Source organism: Poromitra crassiceps, assembly GCF_964638095.1.
Source record: "Poromitra crassiceps genome assembly, chromosome: 6".
NCBI lineage: Eukaryota > Metazoa > Chordata > Actinopteri > Beryciformes > Melamphaidae > Poromitra > Poromitra crassiceps.
In genome coordinates, this window is record NC_139627.1 from 26,140,169 (window position 1) to 26,164,353 (window position 24,185).

The 24,185-nt window shown below is 44.0% G+C and overlaps 1 pseudogene across 1 annotated transcript; it reads left to right on the forward strand.

The window, feature by feature from the left end:
* The first annotated feature begins 15,787 nt into the window (after window positions 1-15,787).
* LOC310777816 (SPRY domain-containing SOCS box protein 1 pseudogene) lies at window positions 15,788-17,002 on the forward strand (annotated as a pseudogene). Its single transcript has one exon. The product of its transcript is annotated as an SPRY domain-containing SOCS box protein 1 pseudogene (transcript).
* Window positions 17,003-24,185: the final 7,183 nt, after the last annotated feature.

Here is a 24,185-nt window from a genome sequence, read left to right on the forward strand (position 1 = left end):
GATCAGCTCCTGGTTGGTGGACAACAGACTATCCCTTCATCTAGGGAAAACTGAGGCGATATTCTTTGGCTCCAACATCAGACTGAGAAGGTCCCCTGGGTTCAGTGTAATGGTGGGTGACGTGGACGTCGCAGCCAAGGAGGAGGTCACCTACTTGGGCTGTGTTTTAGACAGCAAATTAACAGGAGAGAGCATGGCTCTAAAAGTAGTCTCCAGGGTAAACCAGAGAGTTACATTTCTCACTAGAATTGCTTCATTCATAAATACTGCAGTGTTAGAAATTCTAGCAGGAGCCCTGGTACAATGTCATTTTGATTATACCTGCTCCTCCTGGTACACCAGCACCACCATGACACTGAAAAAAGATTGCAGACAGCGCAAAACAAATTAGTCAGGCTCATTCTACAACTGCATCCCAGGACTCACCTGCTACAGTCTCATTTTGACAGCCTCAAATGGCTCAGAGTAGAGGAGAGAGTAAACCAGATTAAACTTTGCTTTGTGCACAGGATAGTAAATAATGTAGTGCCAAGGTACCTCTTAAATTATTTTAGAAAAGCCAGGGACGTGCACGGCCACGCCACGAGGGGGAGCTCCACCGACTTTGTTCCAGTCAGGTGTAAAAGGTGTATAGGGCAGAGCTCTTTCCTTTACACAGCAGCCGTGCTGTGGAACAGCCTGCCCACAACAAAGAAGACTAGTTTATCTATGCCGTCTTTTAAAGCTTCTGTAAAGAGCTGGATCAGGAGCAGCCAATCTTAGGTTTAATATATTTTATTGACTGTTTTCATTAGGCCTTTTATATTGTTTTCACTATTGTGTATTATGTGCATTATGTTTTTAGTTTCCCCTTGCTTCATGTGTATTATGTTTTTAGTCTCCCCTTGTTTTCTCCATCCCCCAGCATGGTGGACACACCCACGTATCCCCATAGTCTTTGACACGTACACCTTAAAACATGCACTTATTCTTACACTCTCACATGCACACATACATTCATTCACCAGTTCATATCTCACACTGACACCTTAAGGACCGCAATGGAAATAAGCTCCTAGCTTTATTGCATTTTTATCCTTTTGATAATGGTGTGTCTGTGTATGTACTGTAGTGTATATATGTCATCACTATCAATAAAGATGTCAATCAATCAATCAAAAACCATGTTATTATTATTATTATTACTGTAATTGTTGTTGTTGTGTCAGGTAGCTTTAGCTAGACATATTCTCTGTGAAGCCCTCTGATACATGCTTGTGGATTAGGGCTATACAAATAAACTTGACTTGACTTTCAAAAGCAATGAATGGCCTGGTTCCAGATTATATTTCATAACTTTTATTCTTTCATGTGCAGAAGCATCTTGTTCTTGTTTAATTATTATTGAGTCTATTTCTGCATTAACTGCACTTATGACTGTGTTTACTCTATAACATTAACATTACCCGCTTGTTGCTTCGGGCGACGCCATGGGCCTTTTTCACAGCAGCCATTTTGTCTCTAAAAGACAGGGTAAACACAGGTGCGACCAATACATTAATGAGGGCCCCAGCACTGGAACACCTACAGTAAATGGATTGGAAGTCGGAAACCCTCACCAGACCCCCGGGAGGGTCTGGTGAGATGTAGGAGGAGCCCGGCCTAGACCCTCCATGCACCGAAGGGACTTAGAATACTGTGGTGTAGCACTAACTCTATTGCAGGGGATTGGGCGTGATCAACCCTTCCGCAGGCAACGTTGCAGACAGAGTAGGAAGGCTGATCCCTGAGCGGCTGCTTCTGGGAGGCGGGTCGGGGTCTTAATCAGCCTCGGCTGGGTCTACTGGGCGAGGGTGTATCATGTTGAGAGACCCGAAACACCTTACAACCCCAGCTAACATCACTGATGATGCTGTAGCATGTATTCTAAATCTAATTTAGGTGAGGTTGTTGATGTGAGGTTGCGTGATCAGGATGGTCTTACCAGGCTACAGATTAAAGGATAACGCTGGTGTTTTTTAATGCTTTGCTTACTGTCAACAAATCCTATGAAAATAACAAAATCAACAATGTGTTTGCTCTACTCCTGTTACTTTCTGACTTCCCACATACCGTTTTTTTGCCATCAACCCAGAAGCCACTGGCCTCAATTGTAAGCTAAAAACGTTGAAATACAGCTCACAAAGACAGTTAAAATTCTGAAAATCGATAACTGTTGCCACGAAAAGTCAAGCTGTTGTAATTACCAAATCAAATTCAAATGGGAACACATTCTTCATTACGCTAGGGACTATTTTACTATGGAACTACTTTCCTGAGATTGCAATCATGTTTACAGCTGGCTTATTAAGTTGTTTGTGAAAAAAATCGGCTTGCCCAATGCATTGCGATGCTGAAATATACTGCCCAGAGTAACAGCATTGCTATTTGATGTGTTTTCAATCTTGTTCCCTTTTTTTTTAAACAATGGTGTTATATGGCTGCTGAGACATGGCTTCATTGGGCACCACCACCGGCTACATGAGACTTTTTAGCAAAACAAAATCATTGCTGATTTTGTTATTTTCATAGGATCTGTTGCCTGTAAGGCAGCAATGCATTACCATTGCAGTCAGGGCAGCTAAACTTACAAATATATGCCTGTATCTGTTCCTGGAAGGGGGATCTCTGTCTGTGAGGCCCTTCGGGGTTCTTCTTTTTGTGTGGTGTCTTGTGGGAGCTTTCCTTGTTCACAATGAGGGTCTAGGTTCGAGGGGGGCATCAGTTTTCATATTGTGTTAAATCGTGAGTGTGAAGCCCTTGGAGACTGTAACTGTGATTAAGAGTTATACAAATAAACTTAACTTAAAACCAGTCACTAGACAGTTGTTTAGGTGTGCTTGACTTTCTAGTGCTGCCTCCAAAATTAGAATGAAGACCAGAGACAGAAGCTGCTGTCTTTCTTTCTTTGTCCATGCTTTGGGAGATAGGTGGATGACACGGCCAAACAATCTTTGATGTTTGTTTCTATTTCATTGTGCATGAGCAACCAACAGATATTGCATTTTCTTCTGATCTCAGCGTGAAGACCTTTTTTTTTTTTTTTTTTCACAACGTTTGCAGTTGAGGGGGGCTGTCTCCTAACTGAAGTGTTGATTGACCTTGCTTTAACATGCTTACATGGGGGAATCTTCACTAAATGCTGATCAGTGCAAAGCCATATTGATTTTCAGACACTTCAGCACAGGGATCTAAGCATTGATTTTATTTAGAGTGGTGTCAATTAGAATTAATATTACGGTAAGCAAGAATAATTACCACATTTTATGCGTCGGGTCTGAAGTTTTTTATTGCATCATTTTATGATCGTTTTTATGAAATGCTCTTCATTTCGTATTCTACATATAAAATGAGGCTTTGACTGTGCTCTGTGAGAAGCCATAAAACATTGTCAATGTGCTCGTGACATTGACTTGCATTACTGTGTCGACCCTCATCCCCCCCCCCCCCCTCCCGTTCCCTGTGCTTTGACCATTGTTACTGATTGCTCCTATATCATTGTAGGCACAGTTCTGTTGATTTATTGGCTCTGCAGCAATCTTGATTCCCCTCATTAGCTTCTTCATTACCCCGTCGATCATTTCATGCTGTGCCATATTGTACATCGAGCTTTACTGAGCCGGCTCTGGGAACATTTTTGAGGCCATGATAGATTCCTTATTTTCTCTCATTTGATCTACAGTTTTTATTATTCACTTTGTTGTCAAAGATAAGCATTTCAAATACCAGTAGTAGTTTTCTATCTTACAGTATAGGCAATTCTGTTATGAGAGGTCATGAACGCAAACAATTTTGAGTAATCTGAATTAGCTGTTATAATAATTGTTTTGCTTTTGTTGTTAGTGTATTTATTTATGTCGATGAGTGTAACAAATTCCAGCTCTGTTAAGATTTCCATATATTTCACCATGTTCAACAAATCCCGCTCAATATTCATTCAGCTAATCGTTGACAGTTGGGCATAGTATGGACTGGGGGCAGGGTTTTTACTTCTAATGTGATGCGATGTGCAAAGTAAGCAGCTTTCAAAACATGCACTAATGACCCAGTGCCTGCTCTATATTCATTTGTTCACTCATCATCAGTAACAACACACTGTATTCCAAACCCAAGGTTAAATACAAGGCCATACATCCTTTGATAGCATCAGGCCTGGAAAGTGGACAAACTGTTGTCTTCTCTGTTTAGCCTGTTTCAGTGTTTGGATTTAGTGTAAATATTTGCACAACCCCACTGACCACATTTCTGACTGAGTGGTGCTTGGATCCACTGCCTCTGGCAATTGAGTGGTGGTTGTGGTTGTTCCACTCACTATCATGCTTGAAGTATCCAATTCTATGTTTAAGTGTAGTCGTAGACTGAATTTCAATCATGGAAGACCAAATAAGGCATTAATAGAGCACCCCATGCTGTCATACCCCTCAGCCCAAATGACGTCACTAAATGACGTCACCATCTCCGACGTCACCTTCTCCATGACGTCCCAAATGACATCAGTTATGACATCATAAATGACATCATAAATGACATCAGTTATGACATCATAAATGCCCTTCTCCCAAATGACATCAGTTATGACATCATAAATGACATCAGTTATGACATCATAAATGCCCTTCTCCTGGTACTATATAAAGCCCCCATCACCACAGCTTAAATCACACTTGTGCAGTCATCACTCACCTTGTGTCAGCATCACGCATTCATCCAGCATCTCCAGAGCAAAAAGCTTCATTCAGTCCATCATCATGTCTGAGTCTGAAGACGAGCAGCAAAGGGTCAACTCCGCCGTGGACGCCTTCCTCCAGAGCACGATCAACGCCCCGGCCAGCCCCGGGCAAATCTCCAATCCCCAGGCTTCATCTTCGGCATCACAAGGGGCGCTACTCTCACCAGGGGCCGCAGCCGCAAAAGGAGATCCAGCGCCACGGAGGTCCAAGTCGTCTTGCCCGGATCTCAGTCCCATGATGTGACGCTCCTCTTGCTTATGAGAGAGGGCGTCGGTGCTGTATGAGATAGGACATCCCCCTAAGGGGATTTGTTTCCAACAGGAGTCATGACATTGGTGGTGATCTGGGGAGGTGGTGGGATGAAGCTTTTTGCTCTGGAGATGCTGGATGAATGCGTGATGCTGACACAAGGTGAGTGATGACTGCACAAGTGTGATTTAAGCTGTGGTGATGGGGGCTTTATATAGTACCAGGAGAAGGGCATTTATGATGTCATAACTGACGTCATTTGGGCAACTGACGTCACGCTGCAAAGGTGACGTCATAGAGAAGGTGACGTCGGAGATGGTGACGTCATTTGGGCTGAGGGTTATGACAGCATGGGGTGCTCTATTAATGCCTTATTTGGTCATCTACTGAATGGATTTCAAGACAGCATTGCCCTGATGTGGATTTCAAAAATCCTGATGTGGATTTTGAAAATGTGTTCAAGATGCTCACAATTTGACAGAATTTGTTCCATCTCAGTGAGCTCGTGGTCCCACACTCATTTTCTCTAACAATTAAACAGCGGTTGATCTTGGTGAAGTTAATGGAATTACAGAAAAGGCTGCTAATCCAGGATTTAACTATCCAATGTTTAAGAGCAACACTTAGTTAATGAGGGCTCCTCTCATCACATATGAAGGAGAGCGAGACTTCTACTGTAGGGTCTATCTGATGACAGCAGGGATGTGAGGTCACTGGCTTTATTGCCCTAATCTAGTCTAACGGCGGGTTCACACACACGCCTAGAGCGACGCTTAAAGCAACGCCTAAAATTTAGGCGTCCTTGTTAACAGACGAGAGCGTTCACACATACCGCTGCCACGCTGTGCTGAAGCCACGCTCGCGCTGTGCCTACGCTGCGCTGCATTTATCGTTTAGGCGTCTGTTCTATTTTTCAGCTCTAGGCACGCTGAACTGTCAAGCTGGCTGTTGTTTCTGGTGGACTTGGGCCATATTTTCTACCGAGTTTGCCCAAAAGGGAGGGAGGAGCGCGAATTAACGAGTGCATAGTAGGAAAGCTGTCCTTCATGTGTTCCTCTATTAACGTCTTTTCTATCAGATGTATATATACCCCCCCCCTGTCTCAATGCATATATCACTCATGGTGTTGATGACTCATAGTCACATGATTACCCAGGGAAGGGCCAAGAAATAGACAGACAATCCTCACTTGCACATTACAATAAAAAAGAGGACTCACCCATGCTATAAATCAGATCTGAAAAGTGTAAAAAAAAACGCTGCTCATGTGTTCAGCGTAGCGCAGAGCGTGGCGTCCTGTGTGAACGAAAATAGGCGCCAGGCGTGCATGAAGCAATGCCTATATGCGTAGGCATAGGCGTAGGCATAGGCGTAGGCGTGTGTGAACCAGCCGTTATGCTTCTTATGCTCATAAACTGTATTATCAAGGTCAAAGGTCTGTCTGACAGACCTACATCGAGGACACAGAAACTCCTCAGCAAAAACAGGCTTTAAATTATGTCTCTTCATGTCAACTTTGCATCTCAGGGCTTGTGGATTATGAGCAGTATAGAAGCATTTTATGTATTTTTTCTGTTGTTTTTTCTGTTTTTGCTCATGGCCCCCTTCACACTCAGCAAACAGCTCGACTTGCCTGATGCGGCTGGTCTCCATTTCTCCAAACTGGGACCGCGCCGGCTGCATTCTACTGCATGTAGTACACTGACTGTATGCAAGTACTCATACAACCCCACATCAAAAAATCCTCACTCTCCACCACACACAAGGAGCAAAGATCCTCCTACAGAAGTGAGGTCTCACTCCACACAGAGTTACAGAAATGCACAAGGAATAAAATACTACAATTACGGCCGTAACAATACAGAAAAAAAAACATCAGAGGTTTTCCTTTTTATGTGGCACTTAAAGTCGAGCTGAAAGTCGTTGGAAGTCGTGTACACGATATGCTTGGCATTCAAATGGTCACGTCGTAAGTCAAGTCAAGTTTATTTGTATAGCACATTTCATACACAGAGGCAATTCAAAGTGCTTCACATAAAATGGTTGACACAAGAAAATAAAAGAATAAAAGAAGAGAATAAAATGGACATTTAAAAGCATCACAACAGAACTTTAAGAAAGAGCATCAGTTAGGCGCAGCAGTTACAAAAAGAGCAAAAAACTGACAGAGGACTCATTGGGTTTGCATAATAGAATAAATATTTTTTTCTATATTAAATCCCCCGACATCATGACTATATAAGAAACATGATTACACACACACATGATTGGAAAAATGTCCATACCTTTATAATAGTTGGACTCGAACCTTTATAGGCCACACATATCTCCTAAAAAACAGCTGTCAGCAGTTAAAAGCGACGGTAAACATAAAAGTCTTTAGTCTATTTTTAAAAGTAAGTAAAGTTGGGGCAGATCTGAGGTCTTCAGGCAGTTTGTTCCAGCTAGCAGAAGCATAGTGGTTGAATTCGGCCTTCCCATGATTTGATTTGATCCTAGGGACAGTTAGTAAGCCGGACCCTGCTGACCTGAGAGGTCTAGACGGTTCGTAGCGTGGGAGCAATTCAGCGATGTATTTTGGGCCTAGGCCGTTAAGTGATTTGTAGACTAGTAACAGTATTTTTAAATCTAAGCAGGGGTAAGCAGGGGTGTAGTGGTAAATACAGAGGTGGGTAAACTATAGAAGGTGGGTAGTTTACCCAATGCATAATGACAGGAAAAAAGATGAGACCATTGGGAATATCAACATTTTCTTCAGACATATTATACAATGACTATGTAAAACTCAATATGACTAAAATGACAATATATTACCTTTCCATCCATGTCCATGGCCTGCACCATTTTCTGAAAACATCACAGTTCCAATCTTTTTTATTTCCCCCCTGGCCCTCACAACAGACAGCAGACAGTGGTGAAGATTACAGTGTTGATTGTTGCCACTGATTAGCAGACATGCAGCTGCCTGCTTTCAGCCAGCCAATTAATTAATCAAGACAACAAAGATAAGATAATCACTGTTTTAACATTTACCCATTACATGAAGTGATGGCTCATTACTGTTTGAGCTTAGAGCCCATTTTTCAGGCTTTCAGGATTTTTGTTGTTGATTGTTGTTGTTTTAGATTGTAGTTTGTGCACAGAGATGTAGGGGGAAATATTTAAAGGATAACCCTGGTGTGTTTTAATGCATTTCTTACCGTCAACAAATGTGTTTGCTCTTTTTAGCCTCTAAACCAGAAGTCATTGGCTCCATTTGTGAGCTAGAAACCTTTCAATACAACTCAGAAAGAGATAAAAAAAAATAGGCTATTGTAGTTACGACGGGGACTATATTTTCAGTGCTACAGAACTACTTTCCTGAGATTGAAAAAGCATGTTCACAGTCAGTTTATTAAGGTGAAGAAAAAGTAGGCTGGCCCAGTGCATTGTGATTATGAAATATGCTGCCAGAGCAACGGCATGGCGTGTTTTTAATAGGTTTTTAGTGATACAATGGAGTTCTATGGCTACTGACGTACTGAGACATGGCTTTATTAGGCATCTGCTACATGAACGAGACTTGTTAGCAAAACAAACTCATTGCTGATTTTGTTATTTCCATAGAATTTGTTGATTGTAAGAAATACATTAAAACACAGCAGCGTTATCCTTTAAGAGTTTTCTCATACCATCTATTTCATCTATGTATGTACTATGTACAGTATGTATGATGTATGTATGTATGTATAAATGTGTATGTGTATAATTCATATGGATAGTAGGTCATACATGTATCATTTGTTCATTGGTAATATAAGCATGCAAATTATTTATATGAATACTATACATTACATTTGGCTTATCCCATTATGGGTAAAATGTCACATTATGGCAACGAGTTTTACCTGCAAACGTTTAGTTGCTATTGGAAATGTAACTATTTAGAAAATCTATTTAATAGTGAGTAGTAAGTTAACTGTTTTTGCTATTATTTTCTTTCTCAATAAATGGTTTATTAAATAGTATTATTTTAAGCTCTCACTAGTAACCATTCCAATCTCATTCATCATCAAGGACTATATGGATTGTCCACTGGCAAAGATGAAGCTCTCAGCATTTGGACATCTAAGCCATGACCCATATTGTTCTGTCTCTAGACCATGGTGACATATTGTCACTCTTTTATTACCTTTATGTCTCTCTGCAAACAAACCTAATACCTCTCTATAGAGGGTAAAATGTCAAATTGCAATTCTCCACTATTCCCTGGTCAGAGAAGCAATAATGGAAAATGATGGTGACTTTATCCACACTCATTCTATCCTGCTTGCAAGATGGGCAAAAATGGTCAGGCCTTGCCTGGCTGGTCAATGAAGCATGAAGCACAGCACTACCACAGCACTCCTTACCATTACATGACATGTATGTAAGCCTTTATTTATTCAGGGAGGGCCATTGAGAGCAAACTCTTTTTTTCAAGGACACCCTGGTTACAGCACAAGATATTTAAAATAATAATAATAATAATAATAATAATAATAATAATAATAATAATAATAATAATAATAATAATAATAATAATAATAATAATAATAATAATAATAAATTACAGTACAAAAAAAAACAATATAAAATCAAATGGAAATCCCAAGTTCAGATAAACAACAAGACTATGAGAAGCATGTGCAATCCCCACAAAATGCATTCTCTAAAACAGTTGTTCCCAAATGGTGTGCTGCGGCACACTAGTGGTATGCCGTGGGATTTTGTGACAACCAGGGGTTAAATTGAGCTAGCTGCCAACTGCCTGGGGCCATAAACTAAAAGGGGACTCACACAGCTGTAGGTTTAGTATGATGTTTAAATATAAAAACATGTACAATTTTGTCACTATTCTACCTGAATAAACTTCAAAATTACTGTACAAAAGAGCCCAAAACACTTAGTTAAAACAATAATTTTCTATTCCTTCGCTAGTAGTGGAGTTGAGCCTGCCTGCATGCACTTGAAGCCGCAGTGCACAGACACAGTAGAAATGGAAGCGAGGCAGCGCGTCATGGAGGCGTCGTGCAGGAGCCAAAATCACACCATGAAGCGCTCCCTTAAATTAACCCTAACGCTGTATTTTGCGCGGACACGCCTGGGCCACGCCTACACCTGTGTTTGCGCTTAGATCCCGGCGCAAAACTGGATGGTGGAGGTAGACGATAGCATAGACGCAGAAGATACATTTACATTACATTACGTCATTTGGCAGACGCTTTTATCCAAAGCGACTTACAATAACACATTTTTGTCAGCAATAGAGCAATCAACTATGTGGCAACTAAGATGGCATAAGAGGTGCGCGAACTGCTGCGCAAACGATAGTGCCTGTACGACGATAGGGCCGATAGTGTCTGGTCTCACTGCAGTTGGGAATGCATATGTATGTACTGTATCTGTCCAGTCCCAGACAGCTGTTTGGGTTATTTGGCTTGAGGCAGCGCGCCAATCAGCAGGCCATGAATATCAAATCATTCAGATTTAGAAATAACAGTGCATCTAGTGGACATCTGCTCAACCAATGTCTATGGCTGATGTTCTCCCCATGTTGCCTGCTTGTAAGCATATAAAAGACACAAATGCATTTCTCAAACAGAAATGAGAAAAATGCCAGTAAAGGACAAAAAAGAAAATAAACACATTAAGAACTTGAAATAAATTGGTAATATGATTATACTTGCTTTCTGACTATTTTGCTCAATATGAACCCCCAAGGATCCACAGTTTACAGAATATTCAGAATAATACATTATACAAGCAATGGGCTATTCATTGCATTTATTCTGCCTGGTTTTTCAAACAGAGTTGCTCTTTGTTTTTAACTGCTGAGGTTGAACTACATTATCCAACCTTGTTCATGAGTTCTCTGCACTAGGACTAGGAGACTACATAACACACACTGGGGAAGAGAGGAATCGTTGCTGTAGATGTAATTCAGATGTAAGTATTGTCTTGATCCAACCCTTCTCTGCAGATCTTGCAAAGCCATTTGTAATGGTCAGTTTCTACGTAAACTCTTCCTGCGCTGTTGAGTAAGTGCAATGTCTCTCATTGTGAGATCTGCTGCACTTCTGGCCTCTGGCTGGTAGTCCATTCGCAGAGGGTTGCATTCTCTTTCAATCAGTGCTCATTTAGCCTTTGTGGGCATCGATGAGTAAACAACTTGGGAATCTTGTGATTTGCCTCAAACCATTATTCAGTCACATAACTCGCATGGACTAGCTATAGCTATTCTAAAACACTTCACTGTGGATAAATGTAACTGCTCAAAATTACCCTGATTGGCCCAAAAGATTTGCTAATTACACTTCAAAACAAGGTGCATACAGTGTTCATAACAGATCAAGGTTCCTGATAAACTGAAGGCTGTATAATGTAAACTCAACTGTCCTAGGTCAAACTATACAAATATGGCTGTGAATATTTTCAGTAATATTCCAGCTGCAGGCTACCATATTACTTTTTTGTCAGTACTGGAGAACCCTGCGCCATTACAGCCATTGCTTGAGACAGTTAGGTATCTTAATCACTTTTATTCCCTCCCTCCTCCCCCACATTATCTGCCATGCTTTACAAACGTGAGGCCAATGTTCTTTTGTTCCAAAGCACCCAAGTGAAACTGTTGCTCAGAATGCAATAATAGGCTCCTATAATGCACACTGATCAACTTATTCATACCCCAGCACCTCTAAAACCTCTATTAACATTGCCTCCTCACGGGACTCGTCAGCGACATATTTCAGGAAGTAAGATAAGCAGCAGTGTATAAAGGACGTACACCAGCTCAGAAACATCAGCTGTTCTCATGGGAACCTGGCACTCTAAACAGATGCTGTTACTGTACACCCACTGAAACATGATCAAATACAATATGGTCAATACTCCACAGGTTTGCATCCTCCTCAGCAAGTGCCGGCAGAGTATCTTGCACTGATCTGGACCATTTGCTAGAGAGTCATGTATGTAATTTCTATATATATTTGGGGCAAGTGGGCAATCTCTGTCTGTCTGTTTACATTTTTGTACCACTGATGATGTCATAGGTGATGTCATAAGAGCAAAACCATCTTATGACATCACTGATGATGTCATAGGCACTGATGATGCCATAGATGTCTTGTTTAGATGTGTGTGTGTGTGTGTGTGTGTGTGTGTGTGTGTGTGTGTGTGTGTGTGTGTGTGTGTGTGTGTGTGTGTGTAGGATAGATGGATGTTGCCAGTGTAATTGTAATTGTGTAAAAGTGTGAGAGTGGATGGGTGTGAGTGTGGATAAAACTCCCCATTTTAAGTTGCTAATCTTAAATTGTTTTCTTTGATGTCATTAATGTATTACATTAACACACTAATGTATATTTACTATCTTGTATACTGTACATAACAGATGTATATTTGTTTTATGTTTTATATTTTGTGTAACCTAACAGCTGTATTCTATAGTCTGTATTCTGTACCCTGTTTTTATATTTGCCTTATAACATCTAGGGACAAACATTGCAAACTAGCTTAGGCTATAAATGTCAGGATATATAACGACTGTTTCCTGTGAATGCTCTATGTTTATGTATCTGTCCCTATAGAAATAAACTTTTCAATCAATCAATCAATCGGCATTGTGACATCAGTGTGACATTTTTGTGTGTGCGCTCTATCCTTGTTGTTTACTGTTTACTGTATATTTTATTATCTGTTTTTAATATTTACCCTATAACATCTAGGGACAAACATTGCAAAGGCTAGAAATGTTATGATATATGACATAAGACTGTTTCCTGCAAATGCAATACAAATAGCCCTTCACTCTTTGCACTGCATTGTTTCTCCAATACGGGACAAAGCGCGTCCCGTATCAGTTCAATACGGAACACGTCTTTTTGTTTACAAATACGGGACGATTCCGTATTTTAAGGGACGGTTGGCAACCCTAGCCCTGACAGTACAGTACAGTATATCATCTGAGCTTCAGCAGTGCATTGGCCTTTTTTTGTGAAATCTAGTTGTGAAATCTTGGGTGTTATTTTTGACTGGTTTATGCATTTTGATCAGCATGTTAAGATGTTGACTAGATCTGGTTTCTACCAACTAAATTGAGGACTGTTGTGTCTCAGCCGCAACCTCAAATGATTCTTCATACATTTGTTTCATCTCACCTTAATTAGCGTAATGCCCTTTGTTTTTACATGCCTTAACAACATAACTTAACATTGTTGTTGAGAGGTGTGTTGGGGGGCTTTACAAAACCATGCCCAGATAAAGAACCACTCAAGCCTTTTACCTTGTGGCTCTCTGTAGAACAAAGTGATTCCTCAGTAGATGGCATTCTGGTAACCAAATTGTTCTTTATTTGCGCTAGATGTATTTGTTTTGTTGTGGGGACTGCATTTGTTCCCAATATCAGTATAAAACTGTCTCTATTATTATATTTAGGCCTTCTTGGACCATATTGGCCCTGCGTTTTGTGTTTTAGGTAAGCAGTATGTCCATATGATGAATGTAATAGTCATATTTTTTTTCGAACAATAGTAACAAATGTCCAACAGCTAAGCAGATATAGAGGATACACATCTTCGTGGGATGGGACTGGAATGGTTTCACACAGATCCAGTGATTGCTCCTCTAGATTATATTGTGGTCCTGTGTTTGCTATGAATGTGAAGCAGGATGACAGTAGAGTGAATGCTGTGGGCTGCTTTGCATATCCATCACCAGAGCACTGAGTCAATCACTGAGCCATTGTTATATGCTCTATATATTGTACTGCTTACAATTTCAGGGGGGTAGTAACATACTATTGTGACTCTATTCTCTGTTAGGATTTGCTGAATGAGCAATATTCTTGATTCAAAATGGGGGGGGGGGGGACAGCCAGGGGGGTACAGTTTTTGTCACTGTATTGCATTTACTGTATGTTGATTTTTGTTTTTCCAAGAATAAACCCACAAAGTTGAATAAATACTGTTTTAAGATGCAGCTGAGGCCACACCAATCACACCAAATACCGTGCCTATGCATTATAAACGAGGGTGTCCTGCTGCATTGTGACCTTGCTGTTTGGATAGCAAAGCGTGATAGCAACCTCCCATACATCACTGTCACAGTACAGATTGTTGCAGCCACATCCAGGTAATCTATTTGTCCTGGTAAAATATGGTGCAATTTTTCCAGCTTTCTTGCAAGGCTAGCGAAAAAGCAGCACTCTTAACTGCAGTTGTATGCTTATTGCTTATGTGGTATTTCATGGCAATGATGGCATAACCATATATGGGCTATAGGCACGTCCTATTTTTCTCTGCCCAATAAAAGGCTTTGTTCAAATTAGCCTACCGTGAGTGCCGGTTCTCCTCTTTCACTATAGGCATACTGTACCTGTGATTCAAGTTGAGCTCATCCCTCCTTCCTAATAAAATGATGAATGATCAACTATATATTTGTTTTATTTCAAACAATTATGTTATTTCATTTTTATTTTGTGTATACCTCATGACTACCAAATGTAAAACGAAGGCCACTCCAGTCACAGTGTTCTACCATGCATGACGCAAGATGCAAAATCCTTGTGGTTACACACATTACAACACTACAGCAGGGGGGGGGGTTCCAGTCAGGCAAGGGAGGATGGTCCTCCTCTATTTTCTAGAAGAGATGGGGAATTTTATATAATAATATATATTTTTTTAATAAAATATCAATCAAATGTGTTTTTTCTGAATAAAATCATGTTATTCTTAAAATGCTTCAACAACAGTGACCCCTGTAGGGCAGTGATGGAGCGGCATGCAGACAGAGTCTGTGCCAGTCTGTCATGCCCTGGTCATGCCCTCGGGGGGTAGAGGAGAAAAAAATCCTCCCCTAGGGCGTTTGATTCCCATGGTAATTTATCTCATGCAAAATATTATTGGTTGAAAACGCATGCATTTGACAAGGAACAGTGAAATGATGTGTTTTTCAACCAATTAGATTTAGCTGGAGCTTAACCCACCCTTACCAATCAATACCAAACAATTAATTTATTCAACCTAATTGGTTGTTGATTGGATAGATTGCTAAGATTGACATTGTATCGTCCACTGATGAATGAGTCTCTCAAGGCTGAATCAAGTTCACTATAGGAAGTGAAATCCACTTTGCTGTCATGACCTGACAGGAATGATTTACGACATTTACTGATGACAGTAGCAGCATATTATATTTCCCCCTTATTTTTATTTAGTTTTTATCAAGGAGTAAGTGTTCACAAGCCAGACAGTCGTTGCATTGGATTACGAGCCAAAACGAGTTTCGAGTTGCGGGCCGCGGTACGGCGGGATACTGGAATATTTAACGTCAAAAATGATGGTCTCAACCTAGTTTCAAGATGAAGACCAGACACGCTGCCTCACGCCACATGTAATCTAGAAACATAGCGACCTCAGCCTCACATGTAATGCTAGCGTTACAACAAGTGCAGTAATCCCAGAGTGACGCGCCAATGCCGTCAGTGCAGTAGTGACGCACTTGCCTAGGTGACGGCGTTAATGTCGTCAGTACCAAAGCTATGACGTGACAGTATTTATAGCCACGCCGAGCGCACCACAGCCCTTGTTCCCTGCCCTCTAGCCGCTGCACCAAGCTGATCCAATTCCTTCTCTGGAAGCCGCGTTTCACTTCTCAAGCTGCCCATTCCTCCAGATTCTGCTACCAAGCCATCTGCTTCACGAGACCTCCCTCCAGACTCCGCTATCAAGCCATCTGCATTCACGAGACCACTCACCGTTCACTCCTGCAACATGTCGAGCTCCGAAGACGAAAAATACGAGGCGCAGTACCAATTCGAGCTGGAGGCATCCAGCTCCGACGAGGACTCGCCCGTCGATTTATCCATGCCCGGGTACGGGCCGCAACAGGCAAGCGGACGGCAGCAGGCTTCGGCAGCACCGAACGCATCTCAGACGGGGAACCTCATCGTCAAGAGCAAGCAAGCGGGGCCGGCGCGCGGCCGAGGAAAGAAAGCAAACGGGGCCAAGTCACGAGGACAAACAACTCGCAGTCGCGCAAGGGCCGAAGCAGAGAGCGCTCCGGGCCCGGGCACGAGCACTCGGGGGCGCGGAAGGAAGCAAACGCGCGCCCCCGCGAGGAGCGCCGCGGCCCTGGCCAAGGCATATGGCAGGCCATTAGGGTCGAAAATCCCCGTGAGGAGCGTAGCAGCTCCAGCCGGGGCATACGGCAGGCCATTAGGGCCGAAAATGAAGGTGGAGCTCCAGGCCCCGAACCACACCAAGCCCTCCCGGCTGGACCTGCTGCTGGACATGCCGCCCGCCGGCCCGGACGTCCAGGCGCAGCACTCCTGGAACAACGACGACTGCTCGCCCAACATCTTTGTTAAGGAAGACAACAAGCTGGTGTTCCACCGGCACCCCGTGGCGCAGAGCACGGACGCCATCCGCGGCCGGGCGGGCTACACGCGAGGACTGCACGCGTGGGAGGTCAGCTGGGCCAAGCACCAGAGGGGGTCCCACGCCGTGGTCGGAGTGGCCACGGGCGACGCGCCGCTGCATTCGGTGGGCTACACGGCCCTAGTGGGAAACAACACCGAATCCTGGGGCTGGGACCTGGGCCGGTGTAAACTCTACCACGACGGCAAGAACCACGCGGGCAGAACCTACCCCGCCTTCCTGGAACCCGACGACACCTTCATAATACCAGACTCGCTCTTAGTCGTCTTGGACATGGATGAGGGAACGTTGCGTTTCATAGTAAATGGCCATGATCTAGGGGTGGCGTTCAGAGAACTTAGGGGCAGGAAAGTGTACCCAGTAGTGAGCGCCGTGTGGGGACACTGCGAAATACGAATTCGGTACATAAACGGACTCGATGCGGAGCCCCTCCCTCTGAGGGACCTGTGCAAGCGTTCAGTGCGAGCGGCTCTAGGAAGGGAGCGCCTGAGCGAAATCCACGGACTGCCCCTGCCCCCCTCTCTCAAGAACTACCTGCTCTACCAATGACGGGGTCGATGACCACAGCTCAGTCGGGGGGAGAGCGCGCTCCGGGCCCGGAGCGGCCGCAGCCATGCAATTCTCATGTCCAAGTCTTATCCATCCGCGGCCCCGTTCTGTTCGGGCCACCAAGCCATCCAGTCTCCAAGCGTCCGCTGTTCCGACCCTGCTAATCAAGCCATCATAAGCGCAGGTCCTGCTCCATCATCGTTCTCAGCACGACGCAGTTCCACGACGTGGCCGGGGAACTCGGCCCCACGATTAAATGCTATCCAGCCGGGACGGCTCGCAGCATCGCCAGCCCCGAGCGCAGGGAACGCCGGCGGAGCGCGTCCCGGACAGCAGTCGAGCGCAACGGTAACGTAATCACCTCTTTAATACATAACAGTGCCATATAATTCTAGCAACCAAATCTTAATTTCAAATCACTTCGGCATGCTTCAAAACAATCATCTAACCATTCCCTGCGGTCCGCACGTCGGGCGCGAAGGAAACGAGCTGGGCACAAGTAGCAATGCATTCATCATAGTGAATGAACGATCTCTTGACAATCTCCGTGAACTGGTCGTTATATCCTCGCCTACAGCTAAAGAAAGACGGCGGAGCTACACTAAATGTCTCTTCATCCAATAACGTGAAATTAAATAACCTGGTGCATTCGAGAGCAAAATGAAGAGGCTAAATCTATGGAGAACTACACACATCTCTAACGTGTTAAATAATTAGGCCCAAACAATTAACATCAAATGTATTCACACATCGTGCTCAAATTGCATTCATTGCATTTATTGCACAATTTACAATAGTCAACAGCCAGCCAGAATCACTGCAAACGGACGTTCAAAGCATCAGTTAGCAATAGCGTTCAGTTAATCAATGTCTAATGACAGCCAGATTCCGTTTTAACCAAAAAAAAAAAAAAAAAAAAAAAAAAAAAAAATCCTTTCTCCGAGTCGATGCTCCAGCCACCCAGTCAAATTAACAGAAGCCGTGCTGCTCACTGAATATACATACAGTATATATACATATAACATACATATATATATGATTCGGACATTTAACCGTGCGGCGGGCGATGCCCATCATCGGTATACGGCTCCACATATAGGCCTACTCTCATTCCACGGTAACAATGCTGCAAGTTAAAAATATCCATTCAGCGACTATTGGTGTCCAGGCTTCTCCAGGCATTGCCGGGCCGTCATCACCGTGCGTCACCGCATCCTTGCATCACTCACAATAATAATGCTTCCTGGTATCATGCCGCTTGCGGAGGGGGCGTTAGTTCATGCATGCCTATAATTGCTGATATTTGAACGCGCTATCCTGCTGGCCAAGATTTCCAGAGTTCAAGCAGTAGCAATGCCCCGGAGTAAGTCGGCGGAGCGCGGAACAAGTGTTCCCTTCCAGCGCCTCCCCGAAGTTATAGCGCAAGGGGGGCGCTAAAGTCATATACATAAACTTCATTCCAGACTCGGGTCCATATAAAATACGTACACAAACACAGACAGCACAATAAGAAAGAATTAAAATAAAATAAAACCACACAACTAATAGATCTAAAACACATACAAGCAGCTATTGCAGTGCTTCCAGAAGTGCATCATAAATTTTGCTCACTTCGTGCAGGCACCCGCTAGTGCCATAATAACTCCATTCTCCGACTGGCTAGCCGACGCATAAAACTGTAAACAAACCGTCCCAGAACAACACGGAAAGCGAGCACATTACCGCTCACAAACACATGGCTAGCACCTGTCCATCTCGGGGGGGGGGGTTTGCTAAGTCACCGCGCCGAAGCGCGCCGGATTGGTCGATCACCCAGCGCCTGCTGTAGGCGGCGCCGCTGGTCCTCGTCAGCCCACGCGGCCTACGTCCGACCAGAGCAGGCCGCCATATCGTCTGCCCAAAGATCTCTCCTCCCCCAGGCGTCACACGGTAAGCACATGGCATCCATTCCTGCATTCCTCGCAATAGCCGTTACTTCGCATTTCATTGGTGGTGGACTCCCCGAATCGGGTCGATCGAATTGATTAAGCGTTCTGGGTGCCGAGCAGCCCGCAAGTGTTCTGGGTGTCGAGCAGCCCGTAGTCTCCCCACTAATTCAGACCCCAGTGGACTACTCAAAGTGTTCTAGGTGCTGAGCAGCCTGCAAGTGTTCCAGGTGCCGAGCAGCCTGTAGTCAGTGTCGAGCAGCCCGTAGTCTCCCCACTAATTCAGACCCCAGTGGACTACTCGAAGTGTTCTAGGTGCTGAGCAGCCTGCAAGTGTTCCAGGTGCCGAGCAGCCTGTAGTCAGGGGGGGGGGCTCAATCCAAATATCAAAACCGAGGGGGCTCAATCCAAATCTCAACACTGAGGCAGCGTCACTAATTCGTCGATCTAATTGATTAAGCGTTCCAGGTGTCGAGCAGCCTGCAAGTGCTCGGCGTTGAACAGCCCGCAACAAATCACTAATTCCGACCACGGTAGACTACTCGAAGTGTTCTAGGTGCCGAGCAGCCTGCAAGTGTTCTAGGTGCCGAGCAGCCTGTAGTCACACCACTAATTCAGACCCCAGCAGACTACTCAAAAGGGTCTTTCACACCGGCCATGAAAGCCGAAAAATGCGCGGAAATTAGGATTCGCGGCTCCGATGTGAAAGGCAGGAACGCGCGTTGGTGGGTAATTCTTGTACGCCTTTTGTCCCGGCACCAAAGGTTGTCACATCGCCGTATTGGCGGACAACCCGCCTCCACTTGAAAGGTCGTCGCAGCGAGCCGGAAAAGGTGCGAATGGTCAGCTCATTCATAAAAAAATTACAGGGGAAATCACCTCATGCATCAAGAAAGTGAGGAGTGAAAGTAAAAAAAGTAGACTGATAGACAGACCTATCTCCACACACCACACTGTGCGAGGCAGCGCTTCATACGAATCGCTCATGAGATCGTGGTGTTTTTGCAATGTCAGCGTAGGTAATTATTATGTATATTAACTTTATTACAACTTTGGCATGACAATATCTGCTGCTTTACCTTAACACAGTGTGAGTGTTACAGTTACAACAGCCAACTAGTCCGCTGCTCTCGCTTCAGGCAGCCTCGCACTGTCCCCCTGTCTAGTGCAGGCTGCGGCTGAACAGAAAGCACTGAGGTGAGGTGTCAAGATTTCATCTCTGAGCTCTCTGATAGGCTATTGCTTGATGTGTAACCAATCAGATAGCGCTGTGGGCGGGACATTGCTCCAGACACAGAACTACTGTAGGAGGGGATTCTTCCAGGTGCAGCAGCCGCAAATTAGCGCATTTTTTTATTAAGTTATGAAAACAGCCAATGAAAATGCCGATACAGATCTCCTCAGCGGACTAGGAGAAGGAGGAAAGTCTGTTGTTGAATTGAATTCGTTCATCATACAGTAGCCTAGGCTACACTAACCTATGAAAATATTAATTTGGGCTAGGAGGAGCTGGAAATCCCTCTGCTCGCCTTTCAATGCGGGAGCGGGGGATTTCACCTGAAAGTACAGAGCAGCACGGTAATGTGGCCGTGCTGCTTGGCTCGTGTGAAAGCAATTTCTGTGGCGAGGCGGCTGGCTTTACGGGACTCCTAAACGGCTATTTTTCCGCGATCTGTGTATGAAAGAGCCTAATGTGTTCTAGGTGCCGAGCAGCCTGCAAGTGTTCCGGGTGCCGAGCAGCCCGTAGTCTCCCCACTAATCCAGACCCCTAGACTACTCAAAGTGTTCTAGGGTGCCGAGCAGCCTGCAAGTGTTCCAGGTGCCGAGCAGCCTGTAGTCAGGGGGGGGGCTCAATCCAAATCTCAAAACCGAGGGGGCTCAACCCAAATCTCAACACCGAGGCAGCTTCACTAATTCAGACCTCAATAGACGACTCGAAGTGTTCTAGGTGCCGAGCAGCCTGCAAGTGTTCCAGGTGCCGAGCAGCCTGTAGTCACATAACTAATCCGGCAAGACCTCAGCAGACGACTCGAAGTGTTCTGGGTGCCGAGCAGCCCGCAAGTGTTCCAGGTGCCGAGCAGCCTGTAGTCAGTCAGTTTGGGGGGGAGTTCAACGCCGAACTATGCCAACGCCGAATTATGCCGAACTATGCCAACGCCGAATTATGCCGTAAGTCGCCGTGCTGCCGAGCCAACCGGCCGGCGACGTTTCTCTCTTTTGGGGGGTTCTCCGAGCAGATGCCCTCCCGCCTCAAGAAGAGAGGCATCCTGCCACGGAGTCACTACGCCAAAGAATCAGTTGCCATGCTGCCACGCCATCAGAATTAATGCCATACCGCTTCAGGCCATGAATCCTATCGCCATGCCATACTTTAATAAAGCTTGCTGATTAACCTTACCCTCTGGTCTCTCATGATTGAAATGATGGTCTCGACCTAGTTTCAAGATGAAGACCAGACACGCTGCCTCACGCCACATGTAATCTAGAAACATAGCGACCTCAGCCTCACATGTAATGCTAGCGTTACAACAAGTGCAGTAATCCCAGAGTGACGCGCCAATGCCGTCAGTGCAGTAGTAGCGCACTTGCCTAGGTGACGGCGTTAATGTCTTCAGTACCAAAGCTATGACGTGACAGTATTTATAGCCACGCCGAGCGCACCACAGCCCTTGTTCCCTGCCCTCTAGCCGCTGCACCAAGCTGATCCAATTCCTTCTCTGGAAGCCGCGTTTCACCCCACCCACCTCCCCAGTCCACCACCAATGTATTGACTCCCGAAGAATCCCCTACGGGGGGGGTTCTCCGAGCAGATGCCCTCCCGCCTCAAGAAGAGAGGCATCCTGCCACGGAGTCACTACGCCAAAGAATCAAACTGGGATATTTGCAACGTCTCGGCTGCATGCGCTGACACTACAGACGGCATGGATATGCAAGTAAGTCAATTCATTTCAAGTTATCCGGGCCTTCGATTAAATTCGGCGTGGAAATGGTTCACCGAGCAGCGCTATTTTCTTCGTATTTATGTTTCATGCTGTCATTTTTCCTGTCATTTACCGCAACCTTAAATTCCCACATTTTTAAACTGAATTTGGCCCGTAAATCCATCGCTGACTGCAAGCTCGTTTTTAAAGCGTGAGTGGTAATCTTTATACCATATGAAAGTAGAAGAAATAAGGAATCGATTGGGACGAAGCATGTCAATAGCATGTCGGGAAGGGGGGGTAAATAACGCTCCAAAGTTGATGAATTGGAATGTAACTAAACGAGTAGCCTACATGTATGCTAGAAGTTGTTGCAGGGGAAGGCACACTCTGGTTCCAGATGCAATAAAGTGTAATTTTACGCTATTTGACAACAGTTTCGGCCTAGACTTTGTCAAGTCTCATACAAACACAGTGCAAGCAAGCCATTATAAAGACAGGTGGGCTGATTGAACGGACAACACCTGTCTTGTGAAAGCACAAGACAATAATCACACTCAGGTGTGATTACAATGACATCATAGGATCAGTCATGCAGTAATAGGCTACATTTTCGGTACTGGCGCAGATTAATCAAAACATTGATGTCACAGGTAGGCTGTATACCATAATATATCATGAATCTATGTGAATAAATAGATTTATATAAATAGTAATCACAGCCTAATGCATAGAGATAAATCCTGAAACCTTCTCGCAACAGTTGTAGCCTAAGCCAGTGGTTTTAAAAGCGGGGTCCCCAGCAAAAAAGGGGGGGATAATCTATTTTCACTATAATTCCATGCCATCCATAAGTAACACAATCTAAGCTAGTGTAGAAGTGAGTAACTAGGCTAATAATAACCACAACAGCACAAATAATTGACCAAAATCTCGAAATAAATATACAGTATTTACACTGAGAAATGAAATAATGAGAAAAGGAACAATTATTGATGGTTGAAACTGAATAATGACATCACAACAGTCTAATCCTAATGCTAATTTAAAATGAGATATTCCTCTAAATATGTCTTCAAACTGCAAAAGAGAAAAAAAAACATCCACATTTCTTTCCCCTGTTTCCAAGCTCACCAGCCGCCACTGCACTACAGTGTATGTAACTGAATTCAGTGTTCATTCAGTTGGCAATGGGCAGCATCCTAGTTCTGAGATGTTCTGTTCTGACATCATCACAACGGCCTACCTCTTCTCATCACGCCATGGTTATGTATCCTCTCTTATGTAACATTACGTAACATTGTGATCTGTGGTTTTGCTCAGCGATGAGGTTAGTGGATCAGGGCACTTTCAGCTTCATATAGCCTGCTGTATGCCTTTCACTGTTGTCCTCTCACACTGGTGGAGAAATCACTAGAACTCCATCTCCTTTTTTAATTGAGAATGCATCAAAACTCTCAGGAAGTGCCCCTATACATTAATCTGTTCAAACATCTGGCTTGCTGTTTTGACAATAATTTGTGAATGCTATATTTTGGATTATGATTATCACAAATAGTACTTGCTGACCTAAAAAAAGGGGGGGGGGGGGGGTTCTGTTAAGGATTGAGACAGAGATTGTAGCACTCAGATTTTACAATGAGATGATGAGAGTGCAGCTGTCCACTTAATGGGTTTTTACGTTGATGCTAGGTCAGGAATGCATTAAAAGAACATTTCCTTATGTAACAACCTTTCCCGCAGACAAGGTCAGCATTTCTACAACTGGCGTACCCTCTTTCTGAGGGTGAAGAGTGGAACACAAATAAGTATCAAGTGAGAATTGAAAATGTTTTGATGTTTTTTTTCCTGCATCAAGATTAACGCTAAAATTGAAAGTGTTATAACTGTTTATTATCTAGCCCAGATTTAATTCTTATTCAAACCCAAAAGGAGGCAGGTTCCAAACATTAAATTCGCTTAGACGTCCAGGCTTGGTCACAGATGGACATTTTAAGACCGAGAAGTAAAAGGTACTATATTAGCAGCAGGCAGCCCTGCACACATCCTTTCTCATGAGTCCCATCTTTTGGACATGTTTGAGAAGCAAGCAAATCAATCAAGTGTCAATTAGAGCTGCGTTCAAAAGCCACATCCTGGGATACTCCTTCCGCACTTAACAGCGGGCAATGCAATTAGGCTGTAAAGTGCTCAGGGTGGAGGGGATGAACTGGTGCCTTTTATCTACTACTCACAGGTACCCTTCTGAGCAGAGACTTTCACTGAGCATGGGAGAGGAGAGTTGCATCGGAAGCCCTGTGTGTCACGTCTTTCATGTTGAGCTCAAGTCTCTGTCAG